Genomic DNA, 13,858 nt, shown 5'->3' on the forward strand with positions numbered 1-13,858 from the left:
GTGAGTCATTTGGAGGTTTGATGTTGTGAATCTGTCCTCAGTTGACATCACTTACTAAGCTTCTCAATGCAGCCCACAGCAGCTCTTAGGAAGCCCATTACCTTTCCATGATCCTCGACTCACTCAAAAACGAGTGAGGCTTGTGGAGCCTGGGACCATTACGAGCATCTCTGAGGATCTCCAGCTGGAGCTGAGCTATCCTAAATAGCCAAGATACCCAAACTAATCTCCAGGAAAAGAGCAAGATGACAGTGTGACTCTCGATTTTGGAGAGAAGTCCAAGCAACCAGCAGCTGCCTGGGGACTGCAGGCATCCCTCATTTAGGGACTGCTCCCATGGCAAGATGATTCTCCTGTGACTAAGCAGCGTGCACAAGCCAACCTGAGCTATGGAACTGCACTGAACTTTTCATGTGTGAAAAATACAACCTGGCTGTGCCTCCATGCCAATCCCTGCTGTGAGCTGTGCCAGCCCATGATTGGACCTCTCTGGCCCCATCAGGAGCACTGGGCCAAGGAATCGTGGTGGTGGATGCATCACCCTGGCAAAACTGCACTCCCTGTGATGTGACTTCTTTCCCTGGTGAAGGAAGCTTTTCCTGAGCCTGCATAAAACACAGCCCTGTGAATTGTTGTGTGCTCTTTGCAGGTACAATGCTGCACAAACCAGGTGAGGGAGGGTGTTTGGTGCAGTGTAGCCTTGGTGTCAAGCAGCAGGAGGGAGAGTTTCCTGTGTTAGACATGGCTGAGGTAATTTATCACATTGAAAGTGCCACACAAACAGGAGCAAATGAGGTGGCTTGTTCAGTCTCTGGTGAAAAGGAGAAGCCACTTCCAAACAAAGCAGCTGTGAAGCTTTTTGGTCTCCAGATATCTCAAGGATGGATGTAAATATCAGTGTCAGTGTTTCTGTGGTGCACAGGAACAGCACTGGGGAGAACACAGAGTTCCTATGAAACAAGATCTCAGGAAAAGCCTGAACACAGAAGCTAAGCTTGAGGAATGGTTTGGTCCCTCACAGCAAAGAGGAAATGATGGAACCTGTCTCTCACCTGCCTTCTCAGGTGGATGGTGCAAAACAATTCCACTGCTGGCACACCCTCAAAGCTCAAGCTAATGCTGCAGAACAGACCTTTGTATGGCTGCCCACACGGGCTGATGTGTTTCAGGGACATTCCAGGGGAGATAAATGATTAACAAAGAAGAAAATGGGTTTAATCTCAACATAGGATAGCTGAAATATGCTTTAGTAAGACATTGACTCAGCTACATCCAGGAACACCTCTGTAAGCCCCAAACACTGAGCACTTGTGCTGCTGACCAGGAATTGCCTTCTGTACTGATGCCTGGGAAAACATTAATCCATTTATGTCCCGTGGTGCTGGAGGACTTCTGATTGACTGAGTAAATTAAAGCTGGCAGAATAATTCATTAAATAAATCATTTATTTGAAGAATTTCTCTCCCGTTTCATTTGCAGATTGGAGTGTGGCACGAACAGCATCACACTGATTTGACATTATTTCTCAGCTACTTCCAGGCCATAATTGTAGCTCAGTCAGCAGTGCTGACACCTCGTTTCCCATGCTCAATAGCTGTGATGCTGTCAGCAGGGAGCATTTCTGTCTGGTTCCTGACAGTCTCAGCCCCAATGGAAGAGGAATTGAGGTTTCACCCAAGCCAAGGTCGATATGATGCCACAAGGAGCAGAGGAGAGGGATGAGGGTAACAGCACCAGGTTCCCCATTGTCTGTAGGGTAAAGAAACCCTGTGACAACTCTGTACTTTGGAGCAAGCTTTTTCAGGGTCTTGATCGCACTGTGGAAATCCACCCTGGGCTTCTGAACCCGAATATGCTGTTCACAGGGAGGACAGCCTGCAAAGCACTCATAAAACCCTCCTCCTGTGTCTGCACAGACCAGATTTGAGTCACTGCCTGGAGAGCTGGGGACTAAAGCCAGTCCCCATCCACTTCCCCTCCTGCCCTGACTCATTTGCAGGTGGAATACCATCCTCCTTTCCTTAATCCCTAGGGAGAGGTGAGCCACTCTCATCATGGCCAAGGAGAAATTCGGGTTTCCCATGGAAATTGTGGCACATATTCACTTAAACCAACTACTTACAAATATTGTTCTGTTTATTCTTAAATACTCCTGGCTCATGAGCATTCCTGTGAGTTGTCACTGCCTGAAATAGCCATGCAAAAGGTAACACAGCCTTCTTTATAACCATGCCCCTATGTTCAAGTCTTTGACTCTGCAGCATTTTTCTAGGGTTTTTTTCCATCTAGAATTAAGACGGGAAGGGAACAAACCAGGTGGAAATGGGAAAAGAAAACCCATCCCCAAATTCAGGATGTCTCCTGACTGTTGGCCCCTCCTGTTCCTTTGCTCCTTTGTAATAAGACTAAAAAAGGAAATTAAATGTCCACTTAATTAACATTTCTTTAGCCTTTCTATCTGCAAAGGACCATGATTTTTACAATATGGGATACATGTTGAGTAAATCTGCCATCATTCGTGTACCATCTCTTAGAGGTTTTATATCTTGGCGCATCTAAATTGCCCAGAAATAAAGGTCAGGATCCTCTCAGTGCCATGTTCCCAATGGCTCACAGCAAAATCTTCAGCTCATCAGTGGTTTTAACTTCCTTTGTGCATTTATCATTATATCTTGTTATTTTAACAGAAGAAAAATCCACTTTGAAAACAAGGCTTCAATATTGATAGAACCTCAGGCACAGCTTTGTTGAGCTGGCTTCTGCCTAAGAATATTCAGTGCCTTTTTTCAAGAATTAGCTTGATGGATTTTTTCCTCCCTTGGCTTAGCAGTCCTGAAATCAATGGGACCACAGAAGTGGAAGGCAAAACTTTGAGATAACGCAGAATTTTTGGCACCTTTGTTATGAACACAGACTTGCCAGCCACAAAAGACTCACTCTGAAATTCAAAGCATGTGGGTTTGCTGGCTAGCAGAATATTGGAATATTGACTCTGTTTACTTCTTATACATGAAGATCATCTGCACTGCCAGGATAAAAGCACAGAAGATAGGATGGGAGCTAGTCTCCAGAATTACCCAGATTCTCTTGAAAATCTACTTAGACTCTCCCAACATGGAGTTTCTATGGGTGGGACAGAATTTTGACCAGTGAGAGCACATGAAAGGTAAAATAGGATTCTATGTTTTGGAAAAAATCTTAGGTTGAGTGTAGAGCTGAAGGAGTTGAAAGCCCATCCTGACAAAAGCTTCTTGGAATCCAAGTACTTTCTATCATCTCACCATGAACTCATTTACTTCTTTTTAGGAGCTGGGACATGCTACTGATACATAGCTTTGTCTCAACTCACAAAGTGAACATTCCCCAAAATCTACCTAAGCATTAATCAATCATTCCATGGGACAGACATGTTTTCTAGTAATAATAGTAATTATCTCTAAAAGTTCTTGAAAGTTTGGCTGTTGTTAACCAGGAATAAACAGAAATAGAAGAGAAATTATCTCAAGTTATAAAGTCAGGCTGCTGCTGTTCTTATAGAACCAGCAAAGTTCTGCAAAGATCTTTTATTGGTCAGAGCTCCCAAAAAGATTACTTAACTGAGGATATTTTTACAAGACACAGGAAAGGAGAAGGATGGCAGGTGTAGAAATATAAGCCAGCCTTTGAAAAGTGGATCAACTGATAATGAATCACTGCTAAATAGCTCACAGCTATTTAGATTTTGTTACTCAAGTAGAGAAATAACTTACACTCTGTCATCCCTGATGGTCTTGGGAAATAAACTACCAATGTATCCATAAATTACCCCCACACTGAGTTATGCAGCAACAGCATAACCATATTTTCCTCCCTCTCAGGCACAAACACACGAATGTGGTCTGACACTTCCATCCTCTCACCCACTAACCTGGTACATATAAACACAGAAAATGGCTGTTCCACAGCACAGTGCTGAGTCAATCTAAAACTTAACCATTACAGAAAATATGTAATAAGCTTTCTTTAATTCAGATGAAGTAAAGGAGTGTTTTCAGGGGAGCTGTAGATGCACCATGACAGGTCTTTGCAATGCAAATCCTCAGTGTGGCTGAAATCTCAGCACAGATCAGATTTATATCCAAAACCAGTTGGTAACACTCCAGGCTCAGGAAACATGGGTTGAAGAAAGCCAATCTTTGTTACATCTGAGCCTTTCAGTTCCTCAGTCTTTAGGATTCCAAGGGCAAAATAGGAATAAACTTCCTCAACCATCCTCAAACCCAAACCTGCTTCTATACAGGGGACACAGGGAAGATCCCGAAACCTTAAATCCTAAACCCACCCTTCCCTTTCCTCCTTATATTACCTGGTTTTAGTCACTCTGGTCTCTCCAAACAGCACCATCATCCACCCCAGACACCATTCTACCAAGTGCTTTATACACACAAACAGGAATGGGGAAAAGAAATGTCATCTTGGGTAAAAAGACCCCAAACACAGTAACAAAAGCAATTATTTAAAACAAACAAACAAACAAACAAAAACCACAAAGAAATTAACATGTGAATAGATAGTGTTAAGACCCACAATATAAAATGTACAGTCCAATCCAGGTCACTTCAAAACAGTAGAACTTTTTTCACTGGTGTGCATTGGATACAAAGGTTCTGTTTCTGCCTTGGTTCTGCTGCCCTGAAGACAGTGGTAACATTTTCATTAACCTTTTGGTGGGAGCTCAGCTGGGCTGTAGTCATTGCTGTAAATCATTTGTCATATAGATGCTAAAAAAAAAAAGGAGCCTTTTTTGTGCAAGCCTTTTGGACATCTGAAAACTGTAGTCAATGTTTATAATCTCTGGCAATGGGTGGCAGAGGTAAAACAAACACAAGTCTGAGTTACAGCATAGCATCCACCGTGGCTGCTCCACCACTGGGCTAAGTCCATTCCCAGAAAGAAGGGCAGGAAAGAGAAGTGAAAATGAGGGAACCAGATGGGAACTGTGCAGCCCCTGGAGCTCAGCTCTGCTGGAAAACTGGCCTCAGTTTGTTGTGCAAAGCTTCCTCCTGCTCTGCCATTATTTCCCATTCCATTCCCAGCAACACTCGATTGTGATAATCCATTCTGTGGGGAGAAAAACAAAAAGACATGAATTTTAAGATTACAGCCCTTGTGCCTCGTCTTTGTTTGAAAACTCCTCTGAGTGGCCCTTTGGGCTACAGTGCCACAGCTTTGTGCATCTCCTGCCAAAGACAGCTCTGTTTAGGAAGCATCGTGATGTCAGGTTGGGGGATATTGAGCAGAGATTTACACATCTCTGTGAATTTGCACTTTTCTGGACTCGCAGGCACTTTCAGGTGGCTGTGGGAGGAATTTTTTTCAAGTGAGAAGTAAACACAGAGGTGTTGGCCTCTCTGGGAGATGGGAAGCAGTTAACTTCGGAGCTAATTACGGGGAGGCTGACGGATGCTGACAGATGTATTGTCCTGGCGAAGGGCTCACCACTGGTTCTGCCATGAGACAGGGAGCAAAGCCTCTCTCCTCCTCTCAGCAGGCCCATGGCACCAGGGAGGAAGAAGACAAGGATGTCAGGACTTCTAATTATACACCAGGAACCTGCAAAATCGGAACAATAGAAGTGTTAGTTAAAAATAATGCCCCGAGGTGCTGAAGTGGAGCAGCAGGAGAAGGAAGATCACAGGGGTGGGAGTGAGGGGCTGGAGAGGAGATCTTCTGCTCGTCCTCTTGTGATGCGGTCTGGAGGGGCTTCTTTCCAGGGATGTACAAAACACATGTACAGTTATATACCTACCAAAACCCTGCCTCCAGTGTAATTTGAGGTGTGTTTCCAAAAGCCATTTTAAACCCAGTTTAAAGCTGCTTCTGCTGAAAACATTGCCAGTATGATCTGTCAGTCAGTCATCCTCCAGCCTGGAGAAAAGCTGCTTTCCTGTAAAAAATGGAATGAACATTTACTGGTTCACCTCAGGTTTGGAAGATTTTTGGTCACTTCCCAGCTGTGCCACAGACAGGCCAAGGGAAGACAGCTCTTGAATTAAATTTTATTGCAGATTCACTTGAACTCTTCTGCATAAAAAGGAACTTGTGTATATTTTTTGTCTGAAAATCATCTGGTATGTTAATGAGAGTCACTTACACCAGCTTGGAGGGATGTTTACTGAAAATCTACCTCCATCCTCCCGAAGGGAGGTGCAGCTATGGCAGGTAATAATATGCATCTTGTCCCTGGAGCGTGACTGATGGGCATTTTAATACCAGATGGAATGTCCACCAGGATCCAGCTGTGGCTGCTGCACGGCTGGGCTGTGCCGGTGCCCTGTACAGCCAGAGCTGGGGCAGGAACTGTCCTGTGCAGGGATGCTCTGAGGAGCTGGGGGACAGCAGATAGAGCTGCATTTTGTGGATTTGCTCGTTCATCTGCAGAGTCAAATTTTCATTGATCTGGTGGCCTGTAAGGTGCACTCCCTGCAAATTTTTGGATATTAATTGGACAAGGAGAGCTGCTGTGCAGAGGGATGACCCAACCTCCAGACTCATTCCCACGTCTGGTTCAATGTGCTGAAAGCAGCTGACAGCTGTGGACAGAGGAACTCTAAACCTACCAAAATGGTAGCCTGAGGTGGGACCCCCTTTCCAGGCCATTGTCCATCTCTCAAGCAGTACTGGGTCCATCTCACCATCTCTGAGCACACTGGACACCTCCCCTCACTATCACCACTTCCAGAGAGCTGATGGTGAGGAAAAGTATCAGCTGGAGTTCTGAACCCACTCTAGACCTGCCCAAACTAGACAATTTTACAAACCTGCGGGGCCATTGCTTTCTGCCTGGCATGGGATCACCTTGCAAACTGGTGGCATCACAAAGGCTAAAATTTGCTGACCTGCCCATAGGAAAAACACTCTTATTAGAGCAGCACATCCCAAAATGAAAAAGGGCTGCTATCATATATCTGGCCCCTGATTTTTTATGTGTCCACAGCTCCTAGCCAAAATAATGTATTAGGAGGTAAAACACCTCCATACATTTCTCACAGGCACTTAGGAAAAGAACACAATTATAGGGAGGACCGCAAGGAATTCCTCTCTCTCAGTCAGGGAATTCTATTATCTCTCCTCATGCTCTAGCATTGCTTGTCAATCTTAAACCAAATAAATATGAGAAATGGGAAGAGAAAACCCCTCAGAAGCAGTCAGTGGCCTCAGACAGCACAGCTCTGCCTTGACCCTGCAGCTCGTGGCACCTTTCACCTTTGCAGCAGGGTGCCCGCTGTCCCCATGGAGACACCAGCACAACTCACCTTCTCTGATGGATGTTGGGCGTTTTGAAGAGGAGATAATAAAGAATTTCAATTTTTTTTTTCCTGAGGGATTTCACACATTTTAGTGTCTTCCAAGGATGCAGCTCAAAGTGTGCAGACAAACCAATCTGCCATCCCCTGAAGAAATGATGCATCATCAGTTAGTGAAGCTCTCATCATCTTTGGTTGGACTTTATCAGCCTGTTTATAGTCAGCACTTGAAGGATCACAGAATTTGCCCCATGCGTTTCCAGAGGCAACTTTGAAAAGGCCAGCTGGCAAGGGAGGAGAAGAGAGAAAGATGTTGTTTTAGTATGAGCCCTTGGAGAGTGGGATCTCCTGGAAAAAGAAAATACCAACCTGGAACAGTAAGTGCTGCCTTCAGTACTTTTTTGCTGTGAAGTGACCCCAAATACCTTGATTATGGCTTGTGCCTATCACTTTACAGAGGTGCACTGACAAGCATTAGCTGGATAACTGTACAGAACTGAAAAACTGTGCAAAACCTGAAAAACATTTCCAAGTACAACCTGAAATGCCAAGAGAGGACAATAATGGGCTCTGTGTGTCTCTGGAAGAGCAAGCAAATGGCAAGGGCAACACTGAAGGGCAATGTGTGCCTGGAGGCAAAGCAGCCTTCCCCTTTGGATGGCTTTAGGGACAGCTGCCAGGATTTTACATTGTGGATCCATTTTCAGGGCAGTGGGATAAATTCTGTGCTCTCTTGAAGACTTTCCGAGCCCAATGATCCCCACCTTGGTATCACACACCTCGAGTTACTCTGTTTCTGTGCTTTCCAGGGAGGGATCACTCTTCCCTGCAGCAGAAAGGCTTTGAGGATGCAAAATCAAGACCATTTTCAATAGACTCAGTCACAACTTTGTTGAGAGTTACTGATACCATTGCTTAAGTGATGTGCATCTCTCACAGGACTTTTGCTACTTAGGGTCATTTGTTTCCCAACTCTGCATGCACACTGCATCCACACACAGGCAAGAGTAATTTTCAGGATGCACCAAGCTTCAGGAAAATGAGATACAGCCCAAGCTCATGCTCTGACCATGTAGCAGAAGGACTTGCTCCAGCAATCTCAGAGTTGCAGGGTGAAACAGGGCCTTGGAATAAAATTGTCATTTTATGCAGGGAAGGACAGGGGATGAGAAATCACAATAGAAATTGTCTATTCTAATGAGAAAAGGGTTGTATGCTGATGAGCAAGGAAAGGCATTTCAAAGGAAGGAAAACAATACCTTGTGCAAATTGCATGAGGCTGCTGTTTGCTTAGAGGGAGCAGAGGCCAAGGCCTGACAGTTTCATCAGAGAAATTGGTTAGGAAATGACCAAGGGAACATAATTCATTGTTCAAATGTCAAGCTGCTCATATCTAGAGAGGAGAGTGTGCATTTATCATCACCAGTAGTACACACCCCAAAAGAATGTAAGAGAAACCGAAAAATCCATCGTAGATCTGGCATGACTCGGATACCCCTGATGCTCTGGCTGAAGATGACCAGGAGAGGAAGATTCATGCTACATTTCCTTGGAAAGTGGTGTGATGGACAAATACTGAGCGTGTTACAAGCCTGACAGAAGAGAAAACAAAGCTTTTCCCAGCCATTGGGCTGTGCATGATCTCAGCAGAGCAATGAGAAAGAGATGCATCTGTAGTAACTGGAGATATTGAATTGGGTCAGCCACGAGCAGACAGGAGGATTCAATCTAAGGGGTCAGGGGAATACTGCTAAAGTAGTTTATTTTGCAGGCAGCAATAGATTAAGACAGATTTGCAGGGAAAAAATTCTCCTGAAAGCATCTTTAAAAGAATAAGTACCAGTTTTTAGGTAGAAAACAAACAGCTGAGGGAATAGTGAGAGAATATGTGCTGGGTCAAAAATAAACAGGTTTGTTGTGATGTATCTAGAGGAAAGTGGAAGAGGAGGGGAATTGCTGCAGGGGAACTGCACACAAGGTCTGTTGGAACAATTTTGGGTAAGAAAAGTCTTCTTGCATGGCATGCCTCTTGGTTCAAGCCTCTTGTTGTTTTGTATTATTGTCTAAAGGCCACATGTTGATCACAGGAATCTTGTTCACAAGCACACAACTAGAGTGTCAGAGGTGAGGTACACATCTTAGAGTTCAAGGCTTTTAATTTTGCCTTTGGATCAGTGTAAGTGGTGAACAGACCCATCTATGTCCTGCTTTATCAGACCTGCCACACCCAGACTAAACTGCTTTGAATATTTATGAATTGAACCTTAGGAAGTCAATCCAGGACCATAACTAGGATGACAAATTCAGGCTAGATATGAGTTAACTGGAAAATTGCAAAAGCACTCTGTGTCAGGCCACTTGGTGTCCAAGCAATGAAGTGGCACATGAAAGTCCCTGGAAATTAATGTAAAGTGATGGACATGGAAAATAATCCTAATTTTGCTTGTATAATGATGGGCTATGAGCTATTATCAACCAGGAGCCAAATCTTGGGTTTATAATATGAGGTTATGTGAAAATATCAGCTTTATGCATTGATAAGGAATTGTCAGAAAAGGAGCAAAGAACACAAACAGGCTATGCTAGCACATCAAAGACAGATCTGATCCTCTGGCCCAGAGGATGTGAAAATTAGCATCACATCAATTTAATATTGTAGAAATTGAAGAACTAAAGAAAAGTGATGGGATGATCAAATATGTAGTAAGGTTCCTGTAGAAAAATGTTCTTATTAGACAAGGACTCTTCAGTCAGGGAGAGAAACGACTGAGAGGATCTATGAGGGTCATCTCAAAAATAATCTGAAGTATCCATGAAGGTCATTATCTCTGGTCCAGCAGGTCCGTGGGGCACAAGTAGCTGGAGTCTAGGACAGCATCCTGGGGAAGCCTTACTGCAGCTCCTGAGGTGTTCACTACTGGCCTCTGTTGGAGGTAAATTTCTGGGCTGGGAGGTCTAATCTGACTTAGCTTCCCTTACATTTTTAGGATCCTTAGGCCATGAATAGATATTTTAATCTCACACAACATCATGCAGCATTAGCACTTATCTGCCCTAATCTCTTCTGCAGAAACCACATGGTTCCTCTCCCTCCTGCTTGTTACGATCAACAGACTGAAGGGCTCCCAAATACTCTGATTTTTATATCGCTTCCAGGCAGAGGGTGCTGCCCTGGGTGTCATAGTGCAAACAAACTCCAGCAAATGCACGTGGCACAGCAGATTCCTCTCTCCTTGCTCCTTCTCATGTGCCACCCCCCAGCTTTCTCAAGAAGGTTCATCCACACTGGGAAACACTGAAATTCCAAACCCACCTGGATGTGCTCCTGTGTCACCTGCTCCAGGTGACCCTGCCTTGGCAGGAGTGATGGGGTGGATGATCTCCAAAGGTCCCTTCCTACCTCAAAACTTCTGCAGTTCTGTGATTCTGCGGCACAGCTCAGCCAATTCTGTAATATAGACACAAACATGGTACAGAACGATTGGCTGGACCCAAACAGCTCAGCACTGGTTTTGTTTGACCCACAGGCTACAAAAATGAGAGCTCTGCTTGCTGATGGTAATTCTGTTTGTATCCTGTAAAGCAAGGCACAGAGAGAACTGGAGCTCACAGTTCAGCCCGCTGTGAAAAGGCAGCAACTCTCCTCCTGCTACTCTCAGAATGTACTTGCCTGTTCTACACACTGCTCTGATCAGCCTTTTATTCATGCATAAAAATATTCAGTCATCTTTTGGCTCTTCAAGCTTCCAGGTCAATGGGGAAAAAAGTCAGTAAGTCAACAAATTAATTTAATTTATGTGCCCTGCAGACGAGGAATAGAGGAGTGCAGGAGGTTCTGAGCAGGAATGAAGATTCAGAGAGGAAAATGACAGCAAAGCATTTGAGATGTACACAGTTTTGTACTTACGGCCATCCAAGATACCATGAGGTAGGTAAGTTCTGGGTAGGAACTGTGTCAGCTGGGGAAAGCTGCTCCATGCAGCTGCATGGGGGCAGATAATATGGTAACACAAGTCACATCAGAAAGCATTTCATACATAAAACCCAGGACACCGCCACCTCCTTTGCCTCTCACAGGCATTTCCTGCAATGCCCTCAGTGCCCTGCCTGACCTCCCTGGAGGGGCACAGGACTCCTGTAGGACCTGTGCTCTCTCTGCCGTTGCTGGCCTTGAACACTTCCAGGGATGGGGATGCTCAGTCAGGCTGGAAGGACTCTGCAAACCTGTGCCTTTGGGTTCAAAGCATACTTAATTAGTGGCCTGTTTACTCAAAAGAGGATGATGTGCCCAAGTGGTCCTGCCTTCAACTGTAAACAAAGAATTATTAAAAGGTTCTCAAGGATTTGAGATAGTAATTAAAAGAAGAGGAGTGATTGTCACAAGCTGCAGCCCGGCTGCTTTGCAAATGTGTGTGGTGAAGCTCCTTGGCTGGGATCTGGTTGTGATTGCAAATTATCATCTCTAAGGCTAAAGATATAACAGGATTCCCACACACCCCTCTCTGAGGCAGCTGCATGTTTCCATGCACAGGGAACGGAGCTGCTACGTGACAGACACTGCACTTGGAGCCATGCGGAGGGGACAGCAGCAAACTGTAAACAGTGTCTGGACACAGAGTCAAAAAAAGGTGTAGAAGGACCTGTCAAACCAAACATGGCAGGAGTGGGCTGCCTTTCCCATGTCCTTTCTGCACATCCCACTGGTGAAATGCAGAATTCCCCACTGAGGGAATGGATATAAAGTTTTTTTAGGGAGGAAAGAGCTGCAGGGAGCAGCCAGGTATGTGCAGTTCCAGAAGCTGTTCATTGACAACAGCCAAGTTAACAAGAAAGTCCATTTTTAAAACACTGGAAAAGTCCTCTGCTCTTTCTTAAATGGAATCTGTTGTGTCTTTAGTCAGCTCACTGCAAGCTAATCCCTCGGCTCATTTGTAAAGAAAATAGTGATATAAATGGATAAAGCTCTCAAGATAGCTGCTAACAATCATGTTCCAAGCCAATTTTCTGCTTCACTAATACTTTGAAGCTAATCAGCATTTTTCTAAATGATCTCTGCGTACTACTTGATTTTTTTTGCCCCCAATATATTTACTTGGAAACATTTACGCTGGTCACACATCTTGTCACTTACTTGTACTTACCAATTCAAATAACGTTTTATAGAAATAATTTCATGAGTTGTAGCTCCCAAAGATGAGTGACCTTCTCCCAGACCAGGGGTTTCCCTGACATCCAAAGCTGTGTCTGAGGTGAAGGCTGGAGGCAGGGTGGAAGATGAGTGCCAGGTTGGATGCTGCTGCAGCAGGTGGAAGAGGGCAGCACTTGACCAAGAGCTGAGCAGGTGGAGCTTCACCAAGACCCTGGTATTGCAGACAAACTGAGGGGCTTGAGCTGCTTTTGCCTGGAATCCAGACTGAGATCTGCACGTGGCTCTGAAAAGATACACAGGTGATGTTCCTGCCTTTCGGGGCAGATCAGGGATGGGGTGTCAGAAACTGGGAGATACTATTAAATTTCACCAAGATTTAAACTTGCTGTTGCATTGCTCTCGCCAGCCATTTGATAAAAGTTGGTACTAAATTCAGCACCTCCTGGTTTTCTGATGATGAGCCATACTTAAGGAGGAAAATACACCACTGATAATGGTTCAGCTGGTTCTTCCTTGCTTCACAATCATAATAGCACCCAGTCTGACTGTAACTCTTCATTTCCTAGACTTTTTCCATAAGCTTTTCTACCAGCACTTCATTTTGGCATGAAGCTTCTTTTGAGTCCCAAGTAAAGGTGCTCCCCACAATACATTAAGGTGAACATTGACAAAAAACTATTCCAGTTTTTCTCCCATGGCCTCGTCCAAGTTCTTCTATATCTCAGTCTTCTATGGGCTTTACCACTTCTGGGCAAGCCTCCTATCCTGGAGTATTTTTTTAAATGTTATCATGTATTGTTATTTTGATGCGTTTTGCAAGCTGTTCACCAAACTCTCTTTAGCCTTCTTTCATTTTTAAATAAGCAGAGTTTCAGCTGACCACCACGTGGGGACAGCTGAGGCTTCCAGGTCCTTGTAGGATGCCCAGCATAAGTCATCTCTAAACATGCACCTACCACTGCTTCCGAAATGGTCTCGGATCTCAGGAGAGCAAGACTGAGCCATAAAGACTACAGAAATAGTAGGTGGTTTCTGGAAAAAACCAAAGAACAGAGAACAGTTAAAGCTAAGGGGGCCTCTGCTTTTTTTCTGAGATGTTGATCATTTTTAGCTGAATTTCGGTTTTGAACAATTTAATTTTTTTTCATACCTCCACATGAAAAAAAAATATTAACCTATTTCTGCATTCAGCACAGGACTGTTTGCTTATCTGGGGTCTTTCTGAAGGCAATGACTCCATTAAACAGCACCTTTTGCTACTAAATTTTATTGAAATAGGTTCAATAGTTATTGAAAAGGGTCAGGGAAATTACTGCTGACTACCTCTTAAGAACCTTGCAAGGAGGAAAATCATGGGGGCTATGATAATTCCATAGGAATCATACAGGAATCGGTTAAAAAACTCCATAATGGGCTAGATGTG

General features: G+C 44.3%; 1 long non-coding RNA gene across 1 annotated transcript; it reads right to left on the reverse strand.

Annotated features, from left to right (window-relative positions):
- Positions 1-2,118: 2,118 nt before the first annotated feature.
- LOC116439474 lies at positions 2,119-13,525 on the reverse strand. The gene is made up of 5 exons (XR_004238169.1): positions 12,428-13,525; positions 10,600-10,734; positions 7,296-7,570; positions 5,789-5,926; positions 2,119-5,592 (listed from the first exon to the last, which is right to left on the reverse strand). It is a non-coding gene; the product is annotated as an uncharacterized LOC116439474 (long non-coding RNA).
- Between the last annotated feature and the right edge of the window lie 333 nt (positions 13,526-13,858).

Source organism: Corvus moneduloides, chromosome 1 (genome assembly GCF_009650955.1).
Source record: "Corvus moneduloides isolate bCorMon1 chromosome 1, bCorMon1.pri, whole genome shotgun sequence".
Taxonomy (NCBI): domain Eukaryota; kingdom Metazoa; phylum Chordata; class Aves; order Passeriformes; family Corvidae; genus Corvus; species Corvus moneduloides.